Source organism: Nothoprocta perdicaria, unplaced genomic scaffold (assembly GCF_003342845.1).
Source record: "Nothoprocta perdicaria isolate Ctin4 unplaced genomic scaffold, notPer1 scaffold_120, whole genome shotgun sequence".
NCBI lineage: Eukaryota > Metazoa > Chordata > Aves > Tinamiformes > Tinamidae > Nothoprocta > Nothoprocta perdicaria.
The window spans coordinates 1407992-1416788 of record NW_020454317.1 but is presented as its reverse complement, the minus strand read 5'-3'; positions in this window follow the sequence as shown (position 1 = coordinate 1416788).

Here is an 8797-nt window from a genome sequence, read left to right as displayed (position 1 = left end):
GCGGGCAGGGGCCGCGCCGAGGCGCATCCCCGCCGCGCCGCAGCCAACGGCGCGCGGAGCCGGCAACGGCCACCGCAATTGCACTCCGGACCCTCTCCGCGGCCCCAGTGCGCCTGCGCGGCGGCGAGCGGCGCAGGCGCGCTGCGCAAAGCGAGGTCTCTAGGAAGCGGCTGCCCAGAGAGCCGCGCCCCGCCCCGCGGCGGGCGGGCCGAGGGCGGCGCGCGCCGTGCGCCGTTAGCGGCGGCGCGGAGGGGCCGCGCGCGTGCGGCGCCGTTGCCCCCTGCGGGCCGCGGCGCGGTGCGTTTCGGTGGGGCCCCCGGCGCGCCTAGGGGTGCACGTGAAAAAAGGGAAATAATAATAATAAAAAAGAACCAGGAGTCGTTTTGGAAAATGGAGCATAGGCCTGATTTGAGCGGGAAGCGGCTAAAACCGGTTAATAATCACAGCAAGGTGGCAGAAATAACCATCCTGGGAACCTTGAAGATAGGGTCAACTGTTGGAAGAGTAATAATGTGGGACAGGTGTCAGCCAGAGACAAGACATTCCGCACCCACAACGAGCTGCTCGAAGATCTACCCTAAACATGAGCGTGTCATCAGATGTGGTCATTGTAATTTACGGTGGCAATCAACCTGGGTAGCAGATGGATGGATGCACCTAGCAGCAGGTGATGGATGTCCTGGTGGCTGAGCTCTAAGGATGTGCAGGAGACGCTACCAAATCTAGTCACTTCATTGGCTCTAGCAAAACTCCCCTTCAGTGGTGGGAATGTTCAGCCAGAGGGACTAGGAGGGGGTTGAAGAGATCATCAGAGAACATCCCTGAATTATCTTTTATGTATATTTTCTGTGACCCCTTTCCCCTCCTTGGTTATGCCTTGTTGTCTGCCTGTATCCATGACAATTCAAAGTTTTTTAGTCTGTAAATAGTTTCATGTAAAATGAAAAGTAAAATAAAGGCCTGGAGAAAGCATTGGCAGGAACCAGATTCCAAGGTATTAAACAAATGAGAACAGGCTCATAAGTTTCGGAAACAAGTTTCACCTTTGACTGCTTTCAATGTGGAATGTTTTTACTTTTCCAAGATTTAACAAGATCGCTGAAGTCTTGGACATTTAAATTTGTAGGGAGCGGAGTGTCTTTAATGAAACTGGCACACTAGGCTGAATCACAGCCAAGGAAACACAAAGGCAAGGATGAGGGTAGGTTGGTTCCGTCTGCCGAAACGCAGATAGTTGGGCTGGAGAGGGCTCCCAAGGTGTAAGGCAGAGCCCCCGAACTGCAGGAGAACTGGCAGTATGACAAGTGAACTGCAACTGTGGGCAGCAGCTCTTTGTAGGGAACTCGCAGCATGGCTGCACAGGAGTCTGGTCTGCAGATGTTGAGAGCCATGTGTTAGTAAAGCAGAGAGAGGCATGGAGAAAGCCATCCTGCAGAGGGATAGAGCAGGCGTAGAGCCTAGCTGCAGGCAAAGCTGCTCTTACGTTGCCAATACCCCTGTGTGGCGCTCTTGATCACAGTCATAGCAGCTGCAGCTATCCCAGCAAAGAAGGTCTGAGAGCACTGAGCTCTTTTCCTGTTCTTATACTTTGCTCTGAATGCTTCAAATCCTCGTGAAATTATCATGGACTGTGAAAAAATGTCCCAGATGGATATGGTGAATTGAAGAAGGTTGGTGCTTTAAGTGTGGATATCCTATGGAAACTAACTCCCAATAGAAGTTAACATGGGAGGACTTAAGGAAGGGAAAGCAACCCACCTAAGCCAAAAACTCTGATAAGCATTGTGGATGGGTTAGAAAAAAATCCAGGCTGTTAAATACTTAGTATTCATCAGAGTACCTGAAGTTAACTTCCTATAATGACTGTTAACCTCAAGTTACCAGATACGATAACCCTAATGGTTTCCTCCTTTCTTCCTCTGTAAGGAAGCTATCACCACTTATAGAAAAACTGAAGAGGGGAAGGTTAAATACCTGAAAGGCAACTGATCCTGATCCTGCCGCTCTTGAGTGCGCTGACAGACTTTAATGGTCCTGACCAGCCTCACCTGGGGCCTCGGCAGGGTGTGTGACCGCAGGTGAGGCAGGTCAGAGCCATTAAGGGTAATCAGAGCCCTGTCACTTACCTCACCTTCTTGATCATAGGGAAGAAGGAAATCTTCCAACCAAGACTAATTTTGTGCTCTGGATGTTTCCATCTTCCTTTGCAAGCTTTGAGAGACAGCTTCTGGATCTTTCTGTTTAGCATGTCAAACTGGGGGTACTTCCCAATAGCTGTTTTTTTCAGCTACTTTTTTTTTTTTTCATTCTTGCTTCTCATTCTCTGTTTTTTGTTTCTTTGTTTTTTAACTGGACCTACATTGATGCTGTGAGCTACACAGGTGAATGCTGCTCACTAGTCTTGCATTAGTCAAAAAGGGAAGGAAATGTGAAGAGTTCCACGAAGTGGTAGAAATCAGAAAGGCAGTGTGGGCTAGACAGACCAAAGAGAGGAGAATAGAGCTGCATTACCAATGACACTAAACTATGACACTATGGACTCCAAACCATAGTTATTAAACCTAATATTTCACACTGCTAGTTCAGAATCAACGGGTTTTAACTAGTCTTTAGTCTTCTCTTTTAATTGCTAGGGTTTTTCTTTTTTTTTTTTTTTTTTTTTTTTTTTTTTTTGTGGTCTTTGAAAGACTGAAAAGAAACATATTAAATAAAGAAATTCTGTATCCATGTTTAGCTTATCATAGGGAAGAGACTTAGTTCTTTAAGTTTCGTAGCTTATGATGACCTTTCCAAATTCTAAGGCATTCAAAATTTTTAAACTCTTCTAATGCCTTGGACTTGTAAAATTTTGTGCATTTTTTGTCTTCCTTAATCTTACTGAAATTTAGAAGTCTTTTTTCATCCTTTGGTTCCGCCATATTGGGTAATATATGTATCTCTGTTAGTCTGCTAGTGACTTTCCATGCTGCAGTTGCATTGTCCTGTAGCTGAACGATACCATATACAGAACTTCTCTTGAATTAGTTGGGTTTGGAGCATGTGCTATGCTGTAGATTCTGCATTTATCAGCGTTTTCTAGAGATGCTCAGAACATTCTCGGAAATGTCTTGGCCCAAACCCATAAATTTTTCACAAGAACAAAGAATTGTCCTATGTCTATATGTAATGTGAAATTGAGGTGCAAAAGTCATCAGTACTGGAGAAAAAAAAAAAAAAAAGACAGCATTTCTGGAAAGTTATTACTATGGATCACATTTCTAAAAGTCAGAAAAAAATTATGCATGATTTTTCTGTGGAAATAAAGATGGTTAGTACCATGCCTGCCAATTCTTTATTTCTCCTTGAAATGATCATAATCATCTCTGAAACAATCCTGAGCATACAGTCTGTAGATGTTGTTTGGAAGTGTCTTCAGTTTTCTCCTAAGCACTGTCCAATCTTTTTTTCTGATCTCCAAACTCTGTGGAAAGTCTCACAGAGTCGCACAACTTTACAACACTTGCACAACTTCAACAACACAGCTCGCACAACTTCACAACGTGTGCATTTTCTCTGACAGGACAGTGACTGGGCACTGCTGAACATTCTGTGAAATCTAGTCCCTCATGGCTACTGCAGCTGTTACATTTATCATCTTATCCCTTCAATCATCACATCTTTGCAAGAGACTCCTCACCCACAACCTAGCTATGCTGTAAGACTTTGTATTTGACCCATTTCTCATCTCCCTCTATTCCTCCTCCCTGTCTTGTCTCTCATGGAAACATACATTTTATTAGTGGACAGCTCACAAATTAACTTCTCCAGTCCAGATTCCATTTTGTTCCAGATAGCCCTCACCCTGAGTTTTTCACAAGGAAAATTTGCCCTTGTTCATTCTCAACATGGTTATAATGACTAATAATGCTCCCATTATATTCTCTTATCTTTTCTCTTTATCAAGGTAGAGAATACAATTTCTTCCTAGCTGAGGTCCATAACCCATGCCTGGTCTGCTCTGAATTCTCCATGCTGCTCACCTCCAAACTCTGAATCACACTTTGTTCGGTTTTCTTCTGTGTAACATGTCAAAGGTAGGGTCTTTCCCATCAATCAGCCCAGCCAAATTCTCCCATCTCACCATATTATTGTTTCTTTGTGGTTCTCAAAAACCTTTCTTGCACTGTTCAGATCCATTCAACATGAATCTGGAAAGATTTTTTTTTTTTTGAGTGATTTCCCTGGCTTCATTACTTCTAGCTTTGCATCCTCCTGTTCATCCTTATATGTCTTCCCCCTTTCACAGCATTTTTGTTTCTCAACTAAGATACCGGTTCTTCCTATACGCAGTTGACCTATAACATGAGCCTCCGGCAGCTACTTATTAATGAATCAAGTATTTTCATGCTCTTTTCTGTGCTTCCCTAAGGCACAATGAGACTTGCACATCAAAAAGGAATTTTGGAACCACTAAGGAGTGGTTTACAAGACTGTGCCAATAAATTTGCAACCATGAAAACTGAATTCACTTAATACAACTTTTGTACCATGATACAGAATAGGCATAAATATCAGACTAAACAGAAAATGCAAAGTCTACTGTTAAGATCAGCAGCAGCATTGTGATAGCTGATGAAGTAAAAACAAACTCTATGAAAAATGCTTAGAAATGAGGTTTGGAAGCTGCATGGCTCCATGACCTTGAGACTGAGTGGCTCCCTGAAGAGAGACACTGGGAGAGCTATTCCTAAATAACTGGAGCTTGTTAAAATATATGGGAGGAGTTGTATAATGAGTTAAATATAACCATTGCATGGTAATTGTTTTATATAAATAATTAGTTAATATTTTATATAAGTAGATATATAAATAACTGCTTATAAAATAGTTATAATTTTTAAATTATAAATAGTTATATGTTTTATATAAATAGATAATATTTTATACAAATATTTATTTTTAGCTAATCAATTGCACATATGCCTTGTCATTGCACATATGCAATGTCAATGTGTTACTTATTTTTTAAAGCACTTTCTAACTCTTCAGGCTTGCTGAAAACTATCTATTCTTTATAGCCTTGATTCATTGGAGGCTGAATAACTTCTTCACTGTGAGTGTGACAGAGCCCTGGCACAGGCTGTCCAGACAGGCTGTGGAGTCTCCTTCTCAGGAGATCTTCAAAACCCGCCTGGATGCCACCAATGCCACATGCTGTAGGTGTCCCTTCTTGAGCAGGGGGGTTGGACTAGATGATCTCTAGAGGTCCCTTCCAACCTCAACCATTCTGTGATTCTGTAGTTTGGTGTGATGGAAAAGGAAGGGCTCACTGCTCTGTGAAGCAGGATGAGCAGCGTACAGTAATAAAACAGATGTGAGCAGTGATCTTACTAACAAGAAGCTGTGATGCAGAGTCAAAATCTGGATCAGGGTCAGAGACAGTTTTTAGAGTCAGATGCAGTTCAGTAATCACCCATCAAGTCTGTATTGACAAAGTAGGTCAGAGATAAAGCCAGGAAGCCAAGCCAGCAGTCCAGGTTCCGGGTTAGGTTCATAAAGGTAGAAGACCAGGTTCAGAAGTAGCTGCTGCACAGCTATGATATAGCATAGGTAGGGGCTAGTGGTAAAGTCTCAGCTTAAAACCAATTCCCTATGGAAAAGAGGAGCAGGTCCTCCATTCTGCCTGTCTTTACAACAGCTCTTCTTGGTAAAGGAGCTGAATTTGGACTTAGCCAGCTAAACTATAGCTTAGTACCCCTAGAAGGGAGGTGACAGTTACAAGTGATGGGGCTGGTTCACAGAGATTGTCCTTAAAGGAAGACCTATGCTGATCATTAAGAGGGACACAGATCTCCAAAAGAACAAGATTTGTGCTCCATTTTTGCAATCCTAAAAATAGAACTACTAATACATCTTTATGATAATGGAGATGAGGAATTTAAGTAAATAAGTTTTAGTTTCCTCTTCCCAAAAGTTTATTACAGAAATGAATCAAGATGAAGATTTTCAGCATTCTATGAAATAACTCAGATTCCTCTTAAGATGATAATTAAAAATCTGTCTCCCAATGCCACAGGCATACTTAAATGGACAACACTTACGCTGGCAAATCAATCACACAATGTTCAAGAGGCTCACATTTGTCACATGGATCTGGTAACAGCTGTAGGGATCATGAAAATCAGCTTCATATTTTATAGTGAAGTTTTCTTCCATTCTGGAGAGGGCAGATTAAAATTTGGCTAGGAAAGACAGAGATTCTTTTCCTTACATCTGCTTTTCTGGAATATCTTCATGACCTTAATCTTCTACACAATCTTCATGCCTGTCTCAATAATCTGCCCTACAAACATACGGGCCCAACTGCAGATTACTTTGCAGAACCGGGACTTAGAACTACAAAAGCCACATGGTTTACAATTGTAAACTCACTACCTTACCCCAGTCTTATATGATCATCTCCTGCCCAGCAGGGCTCATTTGTCACTATTCCACTAACTCCACATTTTAACAGGATCCAATTTCACTCATTCTTTGCTTTCAAGTGATTTTATTCTATATCTCTATGTTTAAAAAGGATGGTCTTAGAACTGCAACAAGCTTTAAAGTCAATCTTTTGAAAATTAGATAGGTAAAATGTTCTTATTGAACTAATGCAACTAAATTAGACTCTGTCTGTGGACAGATAGCAAAGAACTCTGCCTCGGCTGTCAGAGGAGGACATAGCATTGGATATAAAAATGATAGGACCAGTTCTCTTATTAAGAGAACTCTCATTCTCTCTCTCCCTTTAGTACCCCAGCCACAGGTCTGGGCTGAGAAGAAGGTCTCTTGTGCAGGATCCGGCACAAATAGGACCTCTACTGCTTTTATGCTGTGGCTCTCTAGGCTATGCCAAATCTGAGGTTGGATTTGAAGGCATCAAACCAATTGAGTAGACACAGTAGCTACTCCTTACGGGTTGGTAAGTCAGGTGTTTTAATGGGGTCAGCAGGCAGGGGTCTTACCAACAAGGGCCCCATCCTAGAGTGTCCCAATGAGGAATGGCAGTCAGGGTCACCCAAGAGTCTAGATAGTCTGGCAAGTTCTTGGTGATGGGGCAGGTGTGAGGTCAAGACAGGAAGTTAGTCTGCAGTCCAGGATCAGGTGCTGTGATGGTAGCCAGAGTCAGACACAGCATGGTGATTGACAGGCAGGTCCATAGTGATGAGGCAGAGTTGAGTTCTGACCAGGAACTCTGTCTGCAGGTCTGGATCCAGATTAACAAGGTCCATATCCAGACAGGGGCATAGCTGTGACGGAACTGGTGACCGGAACTCTGAATACACAGCTGGGACTGGGGCCCAAGACACAGGCCTGAGCTGAAATGGGTTCCTGAGCCCATGAGCAGCAGACCCTGGGAATAGCTGGTCAGGGCAACTGAGGCCTACTAGTGGCCTCAAGGCTCTGACAGTAACATCCACACTGCAAGCTCATGTCAGTTTTGTCCCCCTGCACTTTAAGAGATCATTCAGACTTGGCAACTATATTCATATGTATATATACATACATGCATATGTATATAGCATAACCTTGTCAACATCTTTGTGTTCTGATAAGTACCTTAAACCCGCCACCAATCTATCTGACATTATACTCACCTCCTAACTTCTCTCCTGGCATGTACTGTATCAATGGTCTTGCTTGCCATGTCTCCTCAGCATCCACACTGAACTTACTGTACAAGCATAGTGATGGCAGTTGCTGATGACATGGAATCAGGCTATAATCATGACGAGCAGCCGAAGGCCAAGGTAAAGGCCCTTGTGCTGGGGCCCAGCAATTCCTAGACTTATTTGTTTCTGCCACCATGAACAGATGCAGACATCTTGGCTGGGTTGTTGCTTTCAGATTTGCCAGCAGTTGTGGAAAAGGTCAAAACTTTCTCATCCTCAAGACGTGAGGCAACCAGCACTGGGTGCAGCAGTGAAAACAAAATGCTGTGTTTGATGTCCTCGAGCAGGAGCTGCTGGGACCACACTTGGCCGGACTGAATATGCCTTCAGGCCTCCTCTCTGCTGAAGCAGGTTACTGTTGCCTCCCGGGCCCAAATCACACAGACTTCCACTTCCAGGTCCTTCACTATTAGACATACTCTCTCTGCCCCTTCTTACAGCCATTCCAGGCATCTCTGTGCCACTCTCATTTGACATAATATGCTGTGGAGAATATGGGTTTCATATATCAAAGCTTCCTTCTTCTAAAGGAACTTCTAAAGGAACTAAGTGAACTGAAGAAGCCAGATCATGGGCACTATCTTCTGTTATTATTACCATAACCATTGGACAAAGGTATGATGCTGCGCTCAAGCAACAAATTCCTATCATACTGAGATCTAGCCTGCATTTGTGTAGCACACGCCTGCTGCTAGCTAGCTGCAAGCTGGTGTATGCTGCAGAGAAAGCTGCATGTTAGTAGCACAAACACCATGCTCGTCCTTGCCACCTTGTGAGATTAGCAGGGAGCCTATTAGGACTGGGAACAGTAAGACGTGAATTTCCCATCTGCTTGTGCACGTGTTAAAAGACAAGCCATAGGAGATGCTTCTCATGGAAAACCGTATTCCTTCATCACAACACTGTCCCTTACACTTTCCCATGGTACCCCTCCTCACTCATCTAACACCTTCTCCCTCTCCATCACCATTCTCTCCAAGTTTTCTAAAACCACACACTTTTCTGGTGCTCCCCTTCCTTCCTTCCTTCCTTCCTTCCTTCCTTCCTTCCTTCCTTCCTTCCTTCCTTCCTTCCTTCCTTCCTTCCTTCCTTCCTTCCTTCCT